We start from the raw sequence: 24,883 nt of genomic DNA, 5'->3' as shown, positions 1-24,883 counted from the left end.
TAATCTAAATCTACCCTCTTTTTTTAGTTTAAAGCCATTACACTTGTCCTATCACCACATGCCCTTGTAAAAAGTCCCTCTCCAGCTTCCTTTTAGGCCCCCTTTAGGTACTGGAAGGCTGCTAGAAGGTCTCCCTGGAGCCTTCTCTTCTCTAGGCTGAACAAGGCCAACGCTCTCAGCCTGTCTTCATAGGGAATTTGCTCCAGCCCTCTGAGCATCTTTGCAGTCCTTCTCTGAATCAGACTCACGTACAATAATGACTATTGTTTGCTCTGCTTTGTAGTGGAAATCTAGTGAAGATTCAGACTCTACTTTTCCTTTCTTTTCCTTTTTTTTCCTCTCATCCTTGCTATAATCTCTGTAATTGTGATAATAGCAATCTGAACTACCTTGCCCTTTTCCTTGTTAAGTAATTTGATTTCAAAGCAACTCCTGTTCTCAAGTTCAGTAACCTCAGGGAAGAGGTGAAACAGAGAGGTCATTCAAAATACAAAGACTATCAAAAAGGTTTAAATAACTGAATCATTAAGATTCTATAACCTCCTCTCCATGACAAAGATGGTAATGAGAAGAGGAAATAGCATACTATGCAATGTATTCATTGGGAAAATTACTGTAATGAAACTTAAGCACAGGAAATAATACAAATGTAGCCTGTTCTCATTATATTCTAAAGAGTGACATTTCTGTATCCCTTTCTTCCTGCCATTGTTACTCTTGTATGAAAATCAAACCATGCTTTCAGTCTCAAAATTTTGTCATATTTTGTGCAGCATACAATACAAATGTATCACAGAAAATTGTAAGACAAGATATGTGGCCAAGTGGTCAGAGTATTTCTTCAGTGTTCATACAAAGTGGGAAACAAATCTTATGCTCAAATTTAAATGCAGTATTTATCAATCATTACAACTATATTAAGATTTATAAGGTACAGCACTGCCTTTGGAAATATCCAAAATAAGTCTCTAAGTGCAACCATGAACCAGTTGTAACCTGTTGAGACACAAACTGAAATCACAAGTTCTCCTTAGGAGACTTGGATGCAGATGATTAGTCCAGTCATCTACAATATTCATGGACTTGCCATCTGCAATGCAAAATGAGCAAGATGCTACTGGTACTTCCATAGCTCATTCTCCGTGTTGGCCTTCATCTAAACTCTTTAAATCTCCTATGATCATGAGCACAGAAGGGAGACCTGTGCAGTGGGGCCCTGTACTTCTCATCTCATTAAATCTGATATTAACTTAATGAAATGAGGCACACTGTATGTAACTTTTTCATAATCCTCACCTAAAAATCAATTAAATGAACCACAGGCATGTGTTATCAAAGGATCCTTTGTCCAGATGCACTAATGGACTGGAAGAACAAGTTACTTCTTATTCTTTAGACTCACCTATAATGATGTGATGCTTGAGAGGTGGGGATTTCTCTTCTCTTCCCATCTGGCTTGCTTCCTTTGAGCAGAACTCCAGCACTCACTGCCTGGTGGTCCTCACATCAATAAAAAACCCCATGTCTCCAGTGTTATGTCTTTACTTGACATAACAACAAATGAAAATGTTCTGTATATCCACTTCTGTTTCATGTAGCTTTGGCAACTGCCAGCTGGAATAGGAAAAGATGTTCTGATTTCAATGGTTGACAGAACTGATAAACAGAGAAAGCCAGCCAGTGACAACTGAAAAGGAACAGGACATTACAGAAAACCTGTATGTTAACACCAGAGTCCAAGGCCAAACAGATCACTAAATAAGATTCAAACCTCACCCTTTCCTGGTGCCAACTGTCACCAGCAATCAGACCTAAACAATTCCTAAGTTCATGTTTTTCTTCACAGACTCATAGTAAGTGCATCTGTATGTGGATAGTGCAGTGGCTGTCAAACACAGATCGCATTGAATACATTCTGGAAAGAGCAGGCAAAATGAGCGCAGCTCAGCACCTCTCTACTTTCTGGAGACCAATCTATATGCAAACTTGGGAACCACTCCACAGGCATTTCGGGGGTACCTAAAGAACCAATCACACACCTGAGACTTGGGTTCCTTCGTATAGCCAGATCTCCCCGCCACCTCCACACATCAGTTCTCACAACCATTGCACTCCTCCAGACAAGGACCTGGTAGAAGAAGACAGGAGTGTGAATCAAGTGAAGAGACCTGGATGTTCTTCATGGCTTCAGCTGTTCTTCTTCTCTTCTATCCCAGTGAAGCCTGGTGAAGAAGGGGGAGTAAATGGAAAGAGGCATATAAGAAAAACTTCGAAAACTGAGGGCTCACAATATAACATTTTCCTAGTATAAAGTCTTGTCTTATATTGGAATACTGCTTTTTCCCTGTCTGGATTCATGGCCACCCCTGCATACATGCATCTGTCCTTAGAAGGTGCAGGTGTCACCTTGTAGGTGCATCTAAGGATTTGAGGAGTTGGGGCAAGGGCCAAGGACTTGTCATGGACATTCTTCCTACCAAAGTCACACATTTTGATATCTGAGTGACATAAAAAGGCTCTGTGACTCTGGTAAAACACAGAGAGTTTGGTGCAGATCTCACATTAATACCTCCTTTCCTAAAACTTCACTATAGCAAATTCCAGGACAAGCTTGTCTAGAGATGAATTTTAATGTTGTACAGAAACTTCTTTCCAACACTTCACATGATATTACCAGGCACGTGACAAACTCTGGATGGAGCATTTATGACTCCTGACATCTAGAGCATTCACATGCCTTTTCAATGACAGCTGCTGACAAGAAATAGCATCCTCCAGCTGTACAACTTTATCCTTCCCTCACTTGTGAATTGAGACGTTTGGCTTTAAAGTGGCACTCTGTACTGTACTCTTAAAACTGCAATTGCCACTTGATGAAAGGAAGCCAAATGCTCCATCAGTGACATTCTGACAGCAAGTGAAAATCTCCTTTCTAAGGACATAATGGGCAGGATGCAGCCATATCATTCTTTCCTCTTATTAAATCACACTATCAGTGGGACTAACTATCAGGCAGTAGACACATGGACTCCACAAAAATATACAAAACAGAAGAAGGATACAAAAGACAAGCATGCGCCCCTCCTCAGAACTGAGCATCATGACATTCCATGAATAAATTCATGTGATTACTCCTCCAAAGCAACCCAAGAAAAACAGTTGGCACTAATGTAAGGCCAGGTACCCTATCACCTTAAGCTTGGCCTTCACAGTAGCGTGAAACCATGGGGGTGGAAAGAAACAGCAGTTCCTCACTATCTGCATTCACTTGCAGGATAAATTTTAAAGAACAACACAAGCATAAGCACAATAATTGCCAGATAGTTAAACAAGGATGAAAAGCATGACCAGATGAACAGAAAGTCTGAGTTTGTTCATTCTTTTCTCCCACAGCTGCTGTCGGGCCACAATCTCCTTCTCAAGTCTAATTAGCAGGCCAAATTAAGCCCTCATGTTACTCTGTTCAGTGGAGTTTGCATGTGGCATACATTTACACTACTGTGCTATGGTAGGGATTTTCTGAAGTGACTCTCTGCTAGTATTTAGATATTGAGGAATACGATTTCAGAAATGGCTGAGTGTCCTGACACCCAAATAGTTTCTCTGTATAAAGACTGAGATGTCAAAGATCCAGAGTGAATTAATTAGTTGCAACTCTAGGGAGGGTAAATCCACTGTCGTCTCCATATCAGACCTATCAGGTACACATACCCTACAGCATCTTCAATGACGGTAGACACCAATGCTTAGGAATCTTAAATATGCCACATAAGTCAAACAAAGAGGGTTTTGGCTTTTATGTATGCTGTATCCAGACACAATGACTCTGGGTTATTTATCACATTTCTTCAGTTTAATATACAGAGAATAACGAGGCTAATAAAAATCAGATTAAATATTGATAGTAGGTTTTTGTTACTTTTAAATCCTTCCTTTATTTACTCTTATGATACTATTCTCAAATTATCACTCAGTTCCAAAGGACCCACATGGAACTAGCGAAAAGATGCCCTCTTGAATACAGACAACTGCAAGGCCAAGGACAGAACTCCCTTCTATCCCACTGGATCAAAAAGGAGCAGCTTATTTGGGAGATCCCCGCTATAAAAAGAATCCAACTCAAAGACTATCCATGTTCCTACTACATCCTCCCTAGAGAAAGGCTGACCATATCTCCTCTTCAAGAAACCATAGGAGTCAACAGAATCCTTCTACTTTTATCTATCCTTACTTAGGAGGATAGGAGGAAGGAGTTCGCACTGTGGAAAGCTCTCTTTCCTTTACTTGGTGATACAACTTGGACTGCTATGACACAATATTTTTGCTTCTCTCTTGCACAAGGAAGGCCAAATTTGTGTTGCATGGGATAAGTGATGAGTGGATTTGGGCCTTCCTAGGCAGATGTCTAGTTCAGACTTGAAACTAGAAGTGTCTCATGTAAGAAGGGCTTACATGCAGGGCAAGGAAGGAGAGAACACACATCACTACACCTACCTCTGACTGCAGAGCAAGCCCAGACCCCAGTGCTCCAGTCAAAAGTACCATGCAAATTACCTTAACTGACCCCAGTTTATTCACAGAGCATTTTATTCTAGAACATGCATCCTGTGAATCCCCTTGGCAACTAGCTAGCAGCTGGCAAAATATTCTCTGGCAAATGCCCATTAAACTTCACATAACATTCCAATAACCAAAAAGGCTTTATCTCTAGTTTGTAGTCTCTCTCACTCTCTTTTTTTTTTTTTAAGCATGCTGCAGCACCAGATAAGCTTTTAAAAAAAGCTGTCCATTATTTGATGTTTCCTTTGTTCAGAAAATATGACAACAAATAAACTTTTGGGGAAAAAAACCCAGACCACCAATTTGATATTTTCAGTAGTGCTATTCACAAGACAAAGAAAAGATACACTTTTAACATTCTTGCCTGGAATATTAAAGTCCTGAGTTTTGCCAGAGAGATGATTTGGGTATAGAGAGCTTCATTATCAAAGGTCTCAGCAGTTCTTCTTGTCTGTATCCTCCCCAACAGCATCCTGGATGTCACAATCACTTTCAGAGAAAGTAATTTTGAGCTTCCACAGAAAGCTATTAAAAGTAACCTGGATCTTACAGATATAGCACTTTAACCTGAGAATTTTAAAAAGCCAGTAGCCCTTCTTAATTTTTTAATGAAGATTTAGCACTGGGTATTAGCTCCTGGGCAGAGCTGTATGTCAAGTATATGTCCTATAATTTGTTACTGAAGAATGAACATTAATGTCTGTTGCCACCTTAGGAGATAGGCTCAACCCGAGCAATACTTTGCTAATAGTTTGCAGGGTGGGAGGATTTTGAATTTCCATAATTTTTAATGATTCATTTGTGTTTTAATGGGGATCCAGGTTCACTTCACATCCTTGGGCCACTGCAGACATTTACCCCCTGAGTTAATCCTGTGTTCATTCCCTAAAATGAATATTCATACCATTCAAATACAATTTTTAATTAACTGCACCAGCAGCATTATCATTATTGCACCTGAAAGATCCAAAGCCAGATCAGAGAAATGTTTCCACAATAGAATTCAGTAAATTCTGCTCACATTCCCTTCTAAGGCTGATCACCTTTAAAGTAATGAGAATAAACTGTGGGATAATATAAGACAGATCTAATTAAGATAATGAACTGGAGATTATGAACATTGCTACTCTGTGTCTAAAGAATTTTAATATATTAGTCTAACAGAAGGTTAAGGATTTACAAAAGGAAAGATAGAAATATACGGTTAAGGATTTACAAAAGGAAAGATAGAAATATACGGTGCGGGGTTTGGGGACAAAGCTTGAGATTTGGCACCTAAAACATATAAATAAGAGGGATAAAAGGAAATAAAAGAGCATATTTCAGGAAACACACATCATAATTTCTTTCAATTAATTTACTTAATACTTGTATAGAACATAGTATGACAGAATTCTCCCTACAAAGTGAGGAATAAAAGAAAGCAGCCAGGGAAACATTATGACAAGCTGAGAGGCACTTATAAGGCTATACTGTGGAGAGTTTTATCCTAGTTTCCATCTGATATGGCTATTATGGCCTTGGATTAATTTTTCTTGAGGGAGCAGCCTAATTAGCTTGCCAGAAGCAGCAAGGAAAGGAAAGGGAGGGAGGCAGGCAGAGAGGAAGGGGTAAATGAGCTGTTAGGTAAAATAGAGTCGATATCAATAAGACCTACTGTTCCATTTCAGTGAAGCTTCATCTTCCAAAACAAGGCAGCAGAGAGACAAATGTTTGAGGGTGAAACTAGAACTCAACAATTTTCTGTAATCAATAGCAGATTGTCAGAAATCGTCCTTCTCACATTTGCAGAGGTATATTCTTCAAAGCAAATGCCTGGGAACTGCTGCCTTGGAACGGTACCCCCAGATAATTCACTGTAATTATTCTGCTACGGATAAAGTTTCACTCCAGAAACAACCATTATTACCCTTCTAGAATAAAAACATCAGTTTACTAGCATATTCGTTAAAGAGTAAGTAAAATTAGGCCAGGCTGTGTTGGCTCAGCACTGCTCACTGAGTGCACACCAGTCTCCCCTGCTGAGAGGGGATGTGGGGAAAACCGAGGTCCTGCGGGGTAAGTCAGCACCGAGGCAAGACTACAGCTCAGGTGGGCATAGCCCGCTCATCACTGGCAATGACAGCAGCATGTCTGCAGCGCCACAGCTTCTCCCAGGCTACACTGTCTTGCTTAAAACTGCAGGTAAGCGCTGAGCTGTGAAGCCTCCACTGCTGTAGAGGGACTGTTCCCCATACTCGAGTTACCTGGGGTAACATCCCAACCCCTATGAGCCCAGAGTCTCCATGGTGTAAGGAGTGACACAGCATCTAGAGATCATTTGCTCTGTGTGGCATGCTGTTACTGTAGACTAACAGGTCCTTTGATGTGTCCAGGTACCTGTAGAAGTAGAAACATGTCAAAATGTCCACAGTATTATTCTGATTTATCACAGAGTCCTTCACAGAGCTAAGCTAGCATTATTTGAGGCAACAGGAGGCACCGGACCCTGCACTCAGGGGAGTGCAGGGTCCGTAACAGAGGCTGGTCACTTAACAACAGGGAAGCGGTTGGTGACAGCCAGCCCAAAACACCATTTCATGTTGCGTTGCCATAGCAATACAATATGAGGACAATGGAATCAAATTTTGCCTGATTAAAGACAAGGTTTACCTTAGAAAATATCCTTTGACAGAAAGAAATATCTGAAAATAAAATGACAGTAATCTCGTTCTGGTTCATTTCTACTGCTCCAAACAGGATGCCATGGACAGTATGTAATGGCTCCAAAATGCATTTCCAAAAGAATTCTCACTGTTGCTTCCTGTTCATTTTTCATCTTGTTCCAGACACAGAGGTGTACTATAGTTAAGTGTAATTCTCATTGGCTTCACTGAAATAGCAGGGCTGTTTCTCTGTATTTAGGAGCATCTACTTTCCTTGTAGCTATCCATGGATCTGGAGACAGAGAAATTTGATATTTTTTTAGCTTTCCTTCAGACTATTCTACTAAAAACCCAAAACAAACAACAGCTTTTTGTCCCTAGAGAAGCAATGAGATAACATCCACAACGTATTCTGTACAAAGAGTAAACCCTGTCTGTGAAGTAGATAGGTGCTTCCTGGAGGCTTGTTCAATGCCTGGGGTAAGCAAGGCAATAAGGACATAACCAGTCTCACTGCTCATACTCTGAGAACCAAGCACATTGCTTTTACCCTCGCTTCTCTCCTATTAGTACAGTATTAAAAATAATTCCAAAGGAAAACATTCAGCTGCTCACACTCGTCCCCCCGCACAGAGGGTGAGAGAACAAACACACACCAGCTGTTCCTCATGCTGCTCCATGCTCTGCTGCATGTCACCCTGGTGCTTTGGACATGAGCTCAATACAAAACCCCAAAAGAATAAACTGGAAACGAAGACTGTCCTAACATTGCTGAGACCAGCCTGAAAATATCAGAACGAGAGCACTGAAACAATTGCTTATAGGTCTGCCAGCTGTGTACTACACACCAGCTCACCGGGAGAGGACAGATTAAAAGAGGAGTCATCACTCCTTGAATTTTAAAATAGACTCCTAGGGCATGTCTTGAAAAAAAATCAGTTTATCTGAATGACTTGTATTGACCAAATTGACAATGCACTGCAATGAACTGTTAATACTGCCCTGATTCATACACATTTAATATGGTCATTAAACACATTTAACTTCCACTGTGATTATGAGGAGCTGAAACAACATGGTGTTTGGACAATGAGCAAGGCAGAGAGAAGACAAGGCTCCTCTTGGTAAACACTTGGCTGACAGAAGGTTCACTAGCCCTAGGAGGGCTGTCTTAGCCTGCCAGTGAGCCCACAAACTGTCCTCCATGAACAGAGGGGATGAAGCAATTCTGAACACCTAAAAAGTTAGTATTTCTTTACTAGGAAAAAGCAGCTGGAAATATGTAGGTATGTTTAAGCTGGTATTGGCTGGTGTGGGTTGAAGAAGGTAGGTCTGCCTCCCTTTAGGAAAAGGAAACACTACTTCAGCGAGGCTAAGTGACTTGGTTTAAAACCTTTTTCTCAAACAGCTGTGCTCCCTTGGATTAGAAGTGATCTAGTCACTGAACTCGGCCTAGTCACTGACCACTGGAGACAAGGACCTATCCAAAGTACAGGAAGGTCACTTGATTTCAACCCAAGAGTTAAAGGTACAAAAGCTAAAACATGAAATCTGAGAAAGGAGAGAGAACACAGATAAAGCTGGCCTTCCAAATTGTTACAGGCTAGCAAAAAATCTTAGCAATGAAAGATGCAAAATAATCTTATTTTCCTATATGATAATTCTGACAATTTTTTCAGACAGGTAATATAATTAGAGCTTGATCATTTTTAGTGTAGCTCATAATCATCACAGAGAGATGAGACTGCACTTGTCATCTCTGTTTTGCAGAGCTGAAGTATTTTTACCAGTATTTACAGATGTGCCCATTCTGTCCATGATTTGTTAGGCTTAAAAAAAAACAATCCAAAGTGGTCTTAGTTCACATAGACACTAACTTATTCCTTGAGCTTTTCCTCCATCCTCAGGGAAGACAGAGAATTCCTTCATAGATGGAGAACCAAGACCTATCTGCCGTGTCATTTAAAAAAATTACTTCTGATTAAACTGGAAATTAATGAAATTATTTGTTGTGAGATCACAATCTCAACTCCAAATTTGATTTATTAGCAATTATTTCTCTTTTGTCGTCAGTGTTTATTGTCTTTTTGACACTGCTGGCTTTCATGAATACCTTCATTTATAAATATTTTCCCTCCCCAATATTTAAATCAATAGTTTCAAATACTCTTTTACTATCCATTATCTTTCCAACTTTTGTTGCCCTCAAGACCACATTTCTATCCCATGCATATGCATAGAGATGAAAAGATCAAGAGATACGAGCTCATTCAAATCTCATCATCTGTCTTATATCCAATGTACCGTATATTAATGGAGCATTAAAGTTTTTGAGTTAAATCAAGGTAAAAAATTCAGCTATGATGATAACGTCTGCTATAATCCAGCAATTGCAATTTTAACTGCTGCATGAATACATGAGTAGGACATATGATTTGAATAACAATGGGAATATTGACAAATATTGAGTAACTCTGTGAAAGTGTAACATTTAATACGGTAGCTGTATTCTTGTTAAAAAGTGAAGGGGAAAAGGCATGTCACCAGCTCGAGGACAAATCCTGATTTTCTCACTGTCTGTGCACTGATCCTTAATTAGTTCTCATACAAGCAATCTCCAGGTGCTGAAGTGTACCACTTTACAATAGTTTTAAAGGCCTTTGGTATTGTGCTGTTCTGTTTAAAGTAAACCAACTTAAGAAATGGCCCTTTGGTAGAAAAACCAGAAAATATCCCATTGAGAAGAAACTACAAGACTATGTAACTCTCTTATCACTCCTTTAACTCAGCAGCTGCCAAGATGACCTGCATCAAAATTACCAGGATGATGAGATGCAACTCCAGCTTGGCACAAGGAGTGTGGGGAGGGAAGCATTACCACCCTGGTAAGACCAGAGAGCTCTTAAAAGGAAAGTTTCCAGAAGTCTGGACTTACAATGCTACTGTGATGACATTTCTGGACGGTGTCCTCACAAGCAGAAGTCACCATAGTGAAAATGAGTCATTTGCCACCCCCTACAATTTCTACTCCTGAAAAGTAAAATGACCCAATACAAAGTCAGGTGCTGTGGGTTTGAAGTATTTGTCATAATTATTCACTCTCCAGTACCGGTAGGAATCCCCAGAAAAAACTGGGCTCCTCTCTGCTAGGCCCGATGCATGGAAAAAAGTCCAAACCCAACCCAAAATCTAAACCCAATCCAAAAAGCTTACAATTTAGAGACAAGTCTCAGGCATCTTATACCTGAGACTTAGAGGGATTAAACAAGAAAGCCTCATCTTCACTCTTACCCATGCAAAACAATGTGGGGACTTAAAAGGGGCCCTGAAAATCCCTTCACTGAGTGAGGTTTCTTTAGGAGAGGCATTATGAAAGGACACAATAAGCCTTGTTCCCAACATCCTTTCTCAAGGTCTTCAGTAAGAAGCATGCTACAGTTTGGAGCACGGACAAGAGGAACAGCATTACAGCTATTTCAGCCATGACATTTCTATTTCACGCAATCCTATTTCACATCCCCACAGGACACTGCAGAGGAACCACAGTTTGAGCTGAACAGATTACACTAGAGCTTCCACCAGACCCCAGGGCAATCCAAGGTTAAAGTAGCACAAAAGTATCTTGACACTACTTTAGCCTATCTTCCTTCTGGGTCATGATTTCTGTGTTTCTACCCTAGAGACAGGACACAGAATTTCATCTGATTTGCTTCAAGTTGTCAGTTCTAGAATTGATTTCAAATGTCCTGAGTTCCCAGTCTTTACACTGCAAGAACTGAGGCTGCTCAGCCTGGAGAAGAACCGGCTCATTGGGATCTCACCAATGTGCATAAATACCTGACAGCAGTGAGTAAAGAGAGAGACAGACTCTTCTGGGCAGTACCCAGCAGCAGGATAAAAGGCAGTGGGGCACAAACTGAAATACAAGACATTGCATTTCTAACACAATGAAAACCTTTTTGTGTGTGTGGTGAGTGTCATCAAACACTGGAACAGAGAGATCATGGAGTCTCCATCCTTGGAGATACTCAAAACTTGATTGGACATGGCCTGAGCAGCCTGCTCCAGCTGACTCTGCTTTGAGCAGTGGCTTGGGCGACAGACAGTATCTAGAGGTTCCTCCCAACTTCAGCCACTCTGTGGTGCTGTGAATTCAGGAACCGCTCTAGACAATAACTTGATGGCTACTTTACTGTAACAGAAAGGTATCAGCATCTGTAATGCTTGCTTCAAAATATTCACTTCTGTGAAGGAACACAGGATGTGCTGACATGGAGGTGCAAACGGAAACATGCAAGTAGGAGCTGCTCTGGGATACAGAATTCAAAACTACTAATTATGAACTGCTAATGCTGAACACAGTGCTGGACTCATTTCTTCAAAGTTGGTATTTCTGCCTGCTCTAGCCCAGTTCTCAAGGGTCCCTGAGTGGAACAAAGGCTGCAGAAACTTGGAACTAGAGAACTCCCATACGTTCCTGTGTCTTGAATGATCCCCCAGCTTTACATTTAGTTATACACAGGCTTTCTCATGTCATTGTTCTCAAGAGACATTCCTCTCGGGGCGGGGGGGTGTGGACAACTTGTTGGGTGGGGTTTTCAAGGGCATCTGAGGGATTTAGAAAACCAATTTCCACTAGAAATTCAGCCACTCTGTGGTGCTGGGACCATCAACTGGGACATCCTGGCTGCTGATGAAAATGCTTCCCACTGTACTTATTCCTTGCTATATATGATTCCTTGCAATGAAGCCTATAATTTCAGTGATGTAAGACCATGTTAGGCTCACATGTTCATACTCCTGTAACAATAATAACCTACTACTGTGGTTCTCATCACCCCAGATGTTTCTGTCCAGTAGTTCTCTAATTTAGGAATCACAGACATCCAGGCTGGCAGCATGTATCAGGTAAGGAACAGAAAATATTTGCCATAAAATAATAACCAACATGGTGAGGTTGTTAGCTGTCCTAAAACAGTATAGTTCTGCAATGGCACGTGATGAGCTTACTAGGATTTTTGCACAGCACCAAGACTGACGTTCTTCTTACCTTCTTTTTTCAGCCTCTATAGCATCAGCCTGTAACACTACTGTTCCCTCACCTTGGTAAGCTGTCACAGAAAATTACAGAAATTAGGAACTCTATGGAGGGCCTATTTTGTATTTTTTTTTAATTAAATTTATTTTTTTTATTATTTTTATTTTTATTATTATTTATTTTATTTATTTATATATTTATTTATTTATTATATTTATATTAATAATATTAATTTATTTATTTATTATATATTTATTTTATTATTATTAATATAAATTAATTAAATATATATATTTATATATTCTAGATATTTTGTATCTAGAAATAGGTTCAACTCTTCACAGTGGCTTGCCTCCATCCTAACAAAAACATTTCACCTTTCACTTTCATCTCAGAGCCCCTGCCAGCAAAATGTGAATTACATGTAGTACCCACATCCTGGACTCCTGAGCCCAAGAAGAGCAGGACCCATGAGTCCACTCACTTAGTCCTACTTTATCCTGACACTGGGATCTATGAACCTCAAATGGAAGATAAGGCAGGAATAAAGCCAGCAAAATCAATGCTGTCTGTCAGGTTTGCCTGTCACAGATAGGAGCTTCTTTGACACCGCTGCAGAGCTAACAAACAGAAGGGACATTCACATCATGCACACACTTCTCAGCGCAGCCCCCCTGCACCTCTCGTCTCTTTGAAAAGCCAGAGCTCCATCAATACTGCATGCACAGCTTCAATGATGCTGTTTCTTTGCTTCCACATTGACATTTCGCAGATCCTTAATAACCCCATATTAAAGCAAAAAGTGTAGTTTCACACATGTTAATGAGAAGAGCATAACGTTAGCTCAAGGAGCGGGAAAGTACAGCCCCGCAATGAAGCACTTTGCCAAAATACCTCAGTGTTCACATGGGCAGGTGAAATAGATACTCAAGCACAGAGTAATAACAAAGTCATATTCACATGCAAGGACATCTGAGCATACAAGGCACATAATGAATTTGTGTTTAAACATCTGAACGGAGTGCCTCTGCACAGAATGCTACGAAGGGATTAAGCCAAAAGAGTCATGTGGCAGTGACTCAATAAGAAAGATAAAGCACAGTCATTTAGGCCCCACTTTCCCCCAAACCTTAGCTTCAGCTGCTCAGGCTTCATTTACATTACCACATCTTGTGCTTCAGCTATTAACAGCATACTACATTGTGACTGGCCTTTTGTGGGGACACAAAAAGAACGAGTGGTCACAAGGAAACCTTTGTGCCTCTTCCATGGTTGCATAGGAGAGCCAGTCCTTGCAGTCCACAGCTGTATAGGGAGTTTCAGAGTTAATAATGCCAGCAGCAGAACACTTTTCAAAAGAAAGTGGAGCAGAAGGGAGGGCAGTTAAAGCTCTGCTCTCTTTCTCTCACATTAGCTACCAAACTAAAGAGAGGGAGTTTATGCTATACCCCCACAAAGGAGACATACAAACTACTTGTCATTGGAGAAATCCTTTCCATGACACTGAGACTTTCCATCTGCCCTTGAGAGCTGACAGGCACAATGCTTTCAGGAATTACCAGTGCTGCAGTGCACCTGCAGTTCCCCCATGATTTTGTTGTGCCCTTGCTAGTGTCGGGTGAATAGGCATCATACAGGATTTATGCATGTCCTATTGCTGGATTTATTTATGGTGTTTTTAAGCACTGGCCATATGCATGGTGCTTAATAAGACATAAGCTCTGCCTGGAAGAGATTATTTGTTACATAGTCATTCATTCCCTGCCTCAAAAAATTGCAAAGGCTATTTTAAAAGGAATATAAAAAGCCTTATTCACCTTAATCACAGAGTCCACCAGCATGCCCGACTAGCCAATCTGTGCTAGTGATTTCATCCTAAATGTCAAGCTTTATGAATGAGCAATTTGGGAAGTTAGAATTGGAAGCCCCAATCCTGAGCATGTTTTTACTAAGGATATGCTTACATTTTGTAATATGAGCTGAAAGCCCTATAGAAGACTTGTTCACAACCTGCAGGAAAAAGGATAAAATAAGAAATAGGGGATGATACTAGAAAATCAAAACTCTCCTGATGAGGAGAGAATTAAAAAGGCTATTTCAAATAAAATTGGACGTGTCCCACATGCAGAAAATACATTTGTGTGCGAGAGAAAGAGCCAGCAGGTGTCATCCTTGCTTTATACAACCAGCCTCTCCCTGGCTTGCAAGCAAATTCTTGCAAATTTGTTTGATCTGATTATTAATATTGACAGTAATTTTCTTCTGAGGAGTAACAGTTACACCAGTTAACTGTGTTACCAAAGAAGTCTATATCCAGCAGTATTTATATAGGTTAAAATGTTGAAACAGCTGTTACCATAGCAACCACTGCATCAGATGGATTGTAACTAGGTGAATGAGGAGACTGGAACAACTTCCTGATGAAAAATTCAATTAATATGTCAGTATTTGTAGGCAGAAGCTAAATAGAAAATCCTCTGAGTTGGCAGTCGCATTTTACATGCAATGTTTTTCTCCAAAAGGGAAATGGTGTCCATAATACCTTTATGCTTCTTTTCACATTTACATGTATGCCTATTTTCAAGGTATTCATTTGAGAAACACATTTATTTTCCTCATACCAAATTCTAACTGGTTAGATGATGTATAGGCTTTCATTCCCATATCCACCTCACACAGGTAGTGTTTTGCAATGATAGTGGTCACTCTGTTGTGTCACAACAACATATAATGTTTCTTTTATTAAAAAATGCATGGAGTATAACTTTAAAATATGGGTCTACAAAGACAAAGTGGTGTGACATACTCTATATGCTAAGGTCAAAAAAAGCCCAGTCCTTGTGCAATTTAATTTCTGAAAGGTTCCTTATCTCCTGCTACTCCACAGCACTCTGAATTCCCAGGGATGTTGTCAGTCTCATGCAGTCTGTGCATGCACTTTCATGGGTGCAGCACTCAACCCTGTTTACTTTTGATGTTCTTCTCTCATGACCTTTTCAACCCACTCCCCATCCCTCCCAGTACAGTCTAACCTGCAGGAAACTCCCCCTAAGGAAGAGCAACAATGTGTCTATCCAAGACTCCTGACTCATTATCTTTTCTGCTTTAAGTCATGCCATAATTTGGTGTAGGGACTTGTAGTCATTTCTTCTGAGACCCTCAAACAATTTTTTGGCCTATCCTCGTACGACAGTGTCCTTTGGGTCCCATACTTTAAAACCCTTTAATCTGCTTCAGCCACAAAAAACTTCAAATTTTAGCCAATACCCAAGCCATCTTGTTTCCATTTGAAAAAGAAATGCAATACGTGACTCAGATTATTTCCACGGTCTCATACTTTTTTATAAATAATGAATACAAAGAACATAGACAAATTTCTCAGAAGCTGCTACGAAGGGTTTCCCACGTATAAATTTTAAAGTCTGGATTTCCACCTAATCATCTGCTCAAAATAAGCTTCCCTCTCTCTCATTCACCCTTCACTGAGGTAGTCCTTCACCCAGGACTACATTTAGTTTCCCTTGTTCTCTAATTACTTTAGGCAGACAACTGCACCAAATTGATGCATCAGTCCCTGAATCTGTGGTCTATTTTGAGGCAAGTCCCTTTGGATAAAAGTCTTGCCAGCCTAAAAGCCTTTTCCAGCCTAACACATTTCTATTACTTTGTTTATCAATAAAAAGAGGGAAATTGAATGGCTTCCTCATTTAGAATAAAGCATAAGTATTGTAGTAATACACACCCAGCAATACTTTTGAGGTCAGCCAACAAACACCACCATCAAGCAGACCAACACCCTGTGTCACACAGGATATGGTCAAAGTAGACATTCAAAGGAAGCATAAACTCAACATGAAGCTTGATACCATCATGAGTAAATCAGTGACAGCACATGACCTCTGAAAAATGTTTTTCTGTGAGTCTGTGTATTAGTGACTCATTACCACAGTTCTGTGCATTTGGAAGGTTTTCTGTCCAACCACAAGTATTAAAAACAGCCTTTAAAATTGATCTCTTAAATTTTGATCAGTGGATATTGCAGTTAGGTGGCATCAAGAGGTATGTGAGAGGCAGATTAGACTAACAAACAAGCCACTGAACTCAGCTGGCTGAGGCTTGACAGACTGGCCTTCTGTTTTCAGCCTTCTCACTTATGTGTGATGGGGCCACAGATAAGTCACTTTCTCTCACTATAATTCTGTTTATTTTCTGCTATCCTTTTTCTGTCTTGCCTGTTAAGATTATTTAGAGACAAAGATTACCTTCCATTTTATTTACACTGTTTACACAGAAGAGATCGTATGTTGTCAGGATGTCTGAGTGCTCAAGCAATGCAGTTATTCTGCTAACAATTACAACAAAATTATTGATAAATCATAGACACTGTGGCAAATGGCAACTCCTTGAACACAGCTTTACAATTTTGGTCATATAAGCAAGGCCATTCCATGTTTTATTGATATTTTAATTATTTTTTTTTACAATGTTACACGAAACATTTCCTGAAATCAGACAATTTTTGTCCAAGTTTCCCTTTCAGTTCTTTTTATGTAATGAAAGAACCAGGTAAAAAGATTTTTAATTTTTAAAGAAATATTTTCAAAATCTAGTTATATTGGGATTTCTGCAGGGAATTGCTGTTTGTACATTAGAATGCAATAAAGGAGTTAATTGTCATATTTTAACATCAATGCAGTTTCACATCTAAATTTATGGATCTTAGAAGTGGAAGATGTTGATTTCAATGACACTAACATAAACGTGGGCGTTTTATTATGCAGATTATTACAAACACATGTAATTTGATTTGGATTTGTACATGATATAAGACCAGAATAGAAGAAAGTTGAATCAAATCAAATAGGTTATTCTGGTAAAGATAAAATATTTTTTTTATCATGTTGGCAACCATATTAATGAATAAGAGGATAAATGTATAAATTCTATCTACTCTTCAGAAATATTTATACCATGCACTCCAAAGACTGTGAACACGGAGGCAGCAGCATAGCTAAGTAAGCAAGGGAACCAGAGCAGTATCAAGATGGTATCAAAATGCTGCCTCTGTGTTAACTTGTCTTCTTTTATTAGCTTGGAAGCAAGGTCATGCCTACAGGATGATAGCACAGTCAGACATCACCAAATATCTCTCAGCTTGGTGCACTGTACAGAATTTGCACACAAGCACAGGCCAGCATGAGACTGGGCATTTCTAGAAAGCTCCACTCTGCTTTCTAGACATATCCAAGGAAAATGGTTTTGCTGGACTGATGCTATAGAATACCAGCTTAAGAAACACCAACTGACAATTACTAGCACTTCCTACTGTTTATTGAAAGAAAAATCAAAGTCACTGTCTTACACTGACTTGTTCTCATCAGCTGGAAATGTTCAACATAAGTCAACACAGGTGGTCTGGAGAAATTCAGGCACTTGCCCCTTAACCAGCTGCATAGAGATTTTTGCTATGTCATTCCAGACCAAAGATCTTTCATAATCTGCTGCCATTTCCTGTGCTGTAATTCTGAATCTTGTATCTTGACACAATCTACTGCTCCAGCAAGTTCTTATTTTTTTTATTTTTTTTAATTAGATGGTTTTTGAGATTTAGCTTGTGAAAATACGCCGGTACCTATGACCACTTCCAGATTGTGAAAAGTATTGTACGTATGGGGCTTTTTTAATGTCTCAGATTGCAGAGAGCCTTAGATTTGTCCTGGGAGCTGGTTATCTAACTGTCCTTTGTGCTTTTGAAAATATCCTGTGGGCCCCCATATTTACTTTTCTAATTAGCTAAAACAGTTTGGACCTGAGCCAACAAGATTCATTCAGAGGCACTCAACCAGGTTCTTAATGTAAATTTCAAATGTCTTTATAAGCACAAGGCTAGCAAAAGCAAAGACAATGTTAGGAAACCAGGCTTCCTTTGGACCAGTCACAATCTCCTCTGAGTTAAAAAATTCCAACCAGAAATGGAACACAGCTAATTATTTTTATAACATTATCATTATCCATTTTCTCTGTGTGGTACCTTGCACATAAGAATCCAAAGCACTGTGCTAAAACTCAGTATTCCTTCATGACTCTGCGGTCAACCTAAAAATGACACAGATTTTACATTTTGGAAACACAAGTTACAATTTATGAAGTTCAGAGAAGGTGATGGGGAAGTTTAAGGAATTCTAAACAAATTAGATGAATAGGTACTCTTATAGCACAACGGTAATCAAGGCAACAAAGGCAAAAGTTACTTTTATGGTAAGCTTCTATATAATTTGCACCTCTTCTCAAGAAAACAGAAAAACTGGCAGGTGGTGTGAGGAAAGGGCTAGAGAAAATCACCAAACATGCCAGAAGGCTGTTAGATAAGCCACAGAAATAGCCTTTTCTCTGTGTTGGGTGTGCATCTGATCATACACAGTGTCTCAAGACCACTGCAGATTTACAGGAAATTCAGAGAAGAATGAAAGAAAGAAAAAGAAAGAAGGAGTTTTACAAATGGAGACTGAAAATACTTATACTGCTTTTCTTAGAAAGGAAATGAACAAAAGAGTTACAGTACAGGCACTTTAATTCTACCTCCTAGTAATCCTAACCATGTCTACAAACTAGTGTGATCAGGATTATAATGGTCAATATGTAACAAACAGCTAGAAGTAAGAAAACTTCATGGTTATGGTCTTAAATTGAGGGATCAGGGATCAGGCTGAGAACTATATGTGACCTGCAACTAGCTCCTGTACAGCTTTTTGCATCTTCCCCTAGTGCTGACCATAGTTAGACACAGGACAGCACACAGTCTCACTCGGTAGCGCAGTTTCTTTGCTCCTTCAGCCAATGGACACAGACTATGAAAATGTGAAAACGGACACATGCCCAAAGCTATAAACTGGAGTCGTTAATGTGACGAAATTGCAGTTACAACACTACTCAACACTAACTTTCATTCCTGAAAAACAGAAAAGTCATTCATAATGCACCCTGCTTCCCCATTCAGTGCAGTCATTCCTTCCAGCTCTTTATCTCCGAAACGTCTTGGATAAAACCTGCAGGAACTAAAAATAACAGCATTAGCTCATCACCACACTCTGGTCAACGAGTTGAGTAATGCAGACCTTATGAAGATGTACGTTTAAAGCTCGTTTAGATGAGCTGCATAACACAAGCCATTAAACACAACTCTATTGATCTAACTTCATTACCTTCAGCAGACTGGAGTTTAGAAATTATCCGCTCCATTAATGAACACCAACCACAGGAAAAAATGGTTATAATTGATTAAATCTTAGTTGAAAACACCTAAGATGAGATGTTTGTCATTATAGATAAAGGTTTACTATAATCTAAGTCTATGTTAATGCAAAATGCTCATAGCCTACTTCTGTTCAAAAAGCCAATATGCAGAAAATCGAATAATCCTAGTGATAGGATTAGAGACTGGTATCTTTCTGGAAAAGCATACAAGATAGTAAGTTTAAAGAAGGCCAGAACAGTAAGTTCATATTTGTTTGCTGAAATAGAAAGGAGCACTTTATATGTTGCAATTAAATAAACCATTTTTTTTCAGAAGATTTAGAGAGAACTAGCCACACAAAGCAATCATTTCCTCACCACAAAACTGTATTATTTTCTTGGCAACAAGAGCCTTACGGAGTTCCTTTCCACAGTCACAGAAGTTAATTTGGAACAAATGAAAATTCATGCTACAGGGATATGCTGGCTGTAACACCACAGCAGGGTATCTAATGTTGCCTCCCATGCATGCCAACTACCAGGAATTATTTCTATCAATTCCTACTGAACTTGAGTATAAACTTTATAAAAGAAAGACCTACTGCCCTCTTTGTGATTCTCCACATTACAGCCACGCTTGCTTGACATGTTAAGGATCACTGAACGTCTTTTGACTGTTTTGCTGTTTGATTATTCTAGCATCATGGGTTAAATTCTGGTTTCAGTTAGAAACATAAACCTGAAACAATGAAGTCCATTCATTTCACATTTGTAGCAATGTAATAGAAGAATTTCGCTTTGATGTGATGAAAGAGGGAGCAAGTAGCAGTGTTTACACATTTCTACAATATGGAAATACATGTACATTTTATGATAAAGTTTTTTCTGTGCTTTTGAGCAACGTGATGTAAGGTAAATTTGTGCTATTTTCTCCAAAGGCTGTATCCAGCTGACATGACTGTACCATGAGAAGTAAAATCCTGGCATGACTGAAGTTGGTGGCAAGACGTTTACATTACTGCTATTTGAAAACCTATCAAATCTGACTGTACCTGGGTGCAACACAGACATTTTAGGATGTATTATGTGGTAGTTGTTCTGCTTTGTAACTTGAGTGCCAGGCAGGGCATAGCGGTGTTCACAGATCTGAACCAAGTCACTGATTAACAGTTCTATTAAACAGGAATAATGTTCCTACACTTAACACACTTATCATAATTAAATCATATGGCAGAATAATAATAGAAATTTCCTGTACAATATCTGTCCTGAGGTAAGTCTATGTATATGCATCTACTAGTTAAGACACATGCATGTTATGTAGTACATCAGCCCCTTTCTCCAGTCTTTCAAGATGCCCCTAAATGGCAGCTTTGCCCTCAAGTGTGTCAGCTGTTTCCTCCAGTTTGGTGGCAGCCATGAACTTGCTGAGAGTGTTCCATCCCATCATCCAGGCTGTCAATAAAGACAGTAAACAATGCTAGCCCAGGATCAACCTCAGAAGAGCTACACCAGCAGTTACCTAAACTTCAAATCACTGATTCTTTGAGCCTAGTGGTTAAGCCAGTTTTCCAGCTGCCTTGTAATCCACCCATCTCTCTAATTTGGCTATAAGGATGCTATGGCAGACTTTGACATAAGCTTTCTAAAGTAAAGGCATACAACATTTGTTGTTCTCTCTCAGTTACTAAGAGGGCCAGTTATTTCATCATAGAAAGCTATCAAATTGCTTAGGAACGACTTATCCCTGGCAAATCCATGATGGTTGTTCCTAACTACATTCTTTTCCTCTAGGTGCCTGGAAACGGCCTCCAGATGGATTTGATCCACAGTCACCCTAGAGACTGATGCCAGACTGAACAGGCTGATCATCTTTACAGCCCTTCTTAAACACAGGGGTGTTTACCTTTTCCCAGCCATCAGAAATCTCCCCCAGTCACCACAGCCTCTACAGGATCACAGATAGCACCCTCCCCATGACACCAACCAGCACCCCATGCTGTCCAAGGAACTGCTGTATCGTGTCTGCCCAGCGAGCCTGAGTGGTCCTTAACCCAGCCCTTCTCTACCACGGGTAGTACGTGCCTCCCTGCAACTCTGCTGCAAGGCACAGGTAGGCCTGCAAGCAGATCTTGCCAAGAAATACCAATGAAGATACTTATGATTCTACACATTCTTCTGTAGCTCTCAAAAAAGCTTTATAAAGGTAGGCATAAAACCAATAGGAAGGGAGGAGGTTTCTAATGTTGGTGGGTTTTGTAGCCATATTTTGTAACGCATGTTTGGTATGGCTAAACAGCATAATGTCTTCAACATTACTCAGATGTTTGGTTCTGCATTGTTTTTCCTGGTTCAAAAGAGAAATGTTAACCTGAGATACGAGGTTATAGGCATTGTAAATGTATCTTGTTTAGTTTGAGTTACAGTATTAATGTTTGATTTAGATTGCATTGATTTTAGTCTTAAGGAACCCACAGAAAAAACATTGCTCAGGGACTGAACTGAACTCACTGGGCCTGAGATTCTGAATTTACATAAATAGAAGGACTATAGGAGCTTGGACCAGCAGCCATTGTAGTCATCAAGACTTCAAACTGGACCTGTAGCTACTGAAAAAACATTTAAGTGGCTCAAACCCTAAATTTTTACTTAGTCACTATGAGTCCGTTCAGTGAAATTTTTCATTTTTATTACTTGTTCATCCCTATAACATATACCTTCAAATACAAAAAATATATAACTAGCTAAAAAATTGTTAATTGCATTATTTAAGAGGAAAGATAACATTGGGGTTGTGTTCCTCTGCCAGAGCAGCTAGGTGCATAAAATGTTTGCCTTTGTACCAACGAGCAGACTACTTAGATCTTGTATTCTGGTATGCAGAAATAGTAAATATCACATCTTTCACCACTCAGATTAATTGGGAAGGAGAATAGATAGACCTCTCCTTTACACTGTACAGGAACCACCTCTTACAGGGGAAGTTAGAATGAGCTGTTGGTGTAGACCAGAGGGATGCAAGCCCACAACACACCAGAGTGTCCCAAAGGCACAATGGCTTCGAGCTGCACAGATTGCACATCGTTCATGGATCAAGGCTCTGCTGAAAGGAACAGTCTAGTCCTGAATAGTTTTATTTTCCAGCATTCAGGATAGTGAATTATTTTGCTGTAGAGGCGACAGATTAGAAATAGAGCTGTGAGAATATGACATATTTTGCATTTCCAAATGCAAACGAATTTAAAACTACCAATAATATGTGTTATAAGCCAAGTTTTATCCTGATGGGAATTGAAATGAATGAATTAGGATTCTCTCCAAAAAGGACGTGATAATGGAAAAGCTGACAGATTTTTCACTGCAGCAGTTTAGCACAGTACTCTATTGTGGTACAAATCACTACGTTGATCATGAGAAAACAGAAAATTTTAGCAGATGTTATCTCTAAAAGTATTAAGATGATCCATGGTTTTGATAACTCAAAATGACAAATAAGCAATCTACTGTGGTCTCACAATAAAAAAAAAAATGTTTCCTCAAAAATTACATGGATATTTTAAGTCTTCTTACTAATGGCATCTGAGGAGCTTAAAAAAGCCTTTTTCAAATCCTGCATTAGGAGAGAAGTTGAATCTCAAGATTTTTTTAAATCTATATTCCAAGTAAACATTGCGCTCTCTTCAGCAAGAGTGAGCTGAGTACATCAACCTGGTGAGCAAAATAGTTTAGTTGTCCACAACATTTTCACCTTTGTTAAGTGTTCTGAGGATATCAAAACACTTCTCATAGAATCAAACTGAAGATAACCTCATGAGCAAAATGCAGGAAATTACTTGTCCTCAGTTACGTGGGATATGCTTATATATATGTGATAGAAAAAAGGAACAGTACAAACAGAAAATATTTAATCTCTAAGAGAGCACAGCTTGTCTCCTGGCATAAATGATCCATGCTGTTCCCAAAAGAGGAGAGGGGGGAAAAAAAACATTGCTGAATGAGTGATGCAGCAGTATTTTGAAAAACATATACTTTCTCTATATAAAAGAACACTTTAACCTTTTTTCTTCAGTTCAGCTGGTGAGTTCCCATGGTGAGGTGAAGTGCTTTTCAAAGACATATTATGAAAAGGGTTGGAAAATAGAATTTTCGATAATAATTGACATTTCTCATCACTTAAAAAAAAATATCTGCCTTACACTTTAGAAAATTAAGTGGTTTGGTTTTCCAATGCAAAGATGTATTGAAGTTGGACTAGGCACTATTTTCAGAATAGCAGCCTCCAAGACTCCTGTTGGGGCATCTTAAAAAAAAAAAAAAAAAAAAGGAAAATTATTGGTAAATATATTTTCCTCAGGTGTAAGATCGTAGAATATTAGAAGATGAAACTTCACCAATGTTCTGTTCCTCAGTTTCAAGAAATGCCACATTTTTTCTGCTAGACTGTAAAAATAACAAAGTCCTTATGTCACAAGGAACTGAAAAATATCTTCTATCTCAACGTGGTCATTTTGGGACAGCCATCAGATTGCCTTGGAGGGCAAAGAGATTATACAGCACTGGAGGACCTGATTCAAGCTGTCAAAATCTGAGAGATTATTTAAACCATGACGCTTGGTTTTACTTCCATTTTATAACTAAGAATTCTTCAGCACATTACAAGGACTTACCAAGCAAAATGACCTCATTTTTAGTTTCTTTTCAAGTAAATATCAGAATAGTTTACAAAATTGAACATCAACATGTTTTGGAAAAAATCAAGTATTTTAAATTATCTGCAGTTTGTCTTGTTAAGGGTGCTCAGTAGGAACATGAAGTACCAAGCCACAGTATTACTTGGTAACAATTATCTATTAGGGATCATATCTTCAGAAAATTCAGCAAGTATGCATTTTAATATAGAAGCATTTATACAATACATGAGTGGTTGAACGTAAATTAATCTCTGTAGTTGCTTGTAATAGTTAATGTGCTATAGGATTTATTTTTTGATGTAGTAGAATTATTCTTAAACTTCCGAGAACAAGCAGTGTCTACAGTTCACAGCATAACAGCTGTTACAGTTTTTTTTAATAGACTTTCATCCTCCTAACACATGAAACATCTCCAGGAGAGCTTTCAAAATTAGGTGACTCATATTCTTAATGGACAAGAATATTTTAATAATATAATTGTTTCAAGATTTTCTTTTTTATATGGAACAACTCTCAATGAATGCATCAGGAAACATGGTAACATCCAGGAGCTTCAGCCTGTATTTACTATATTATTCTCTTCTAAAGAATTGTAGGCAATAGAAAATGTGCCATTCAGTCCATATTACCACCACACAAATCTATTCAATGAAGAACAATTTTGTCAATACAACCTCCTCCCAAGAAGTTTTATTTATTAAATATAGTTTCTGTTA

This window comes from Falco cherrug, chromosome 4, assembly GCF_023634085.1.
Source record: "Falco cherrug isolate bFalChe1 chromosome 4, bFalChe1.pri, whole genome shotgun sequence".
Lineage (NCBI taxonomy): Eukaryota > Metazoa > Chordata > Aves > Falconiformes > Falconidae > Falco > Falco cherrug.
The sequence above is the reverse complement of the archived record's forward strand: the minus strand, read 5'-3'. Positions refer to the sequence as shown.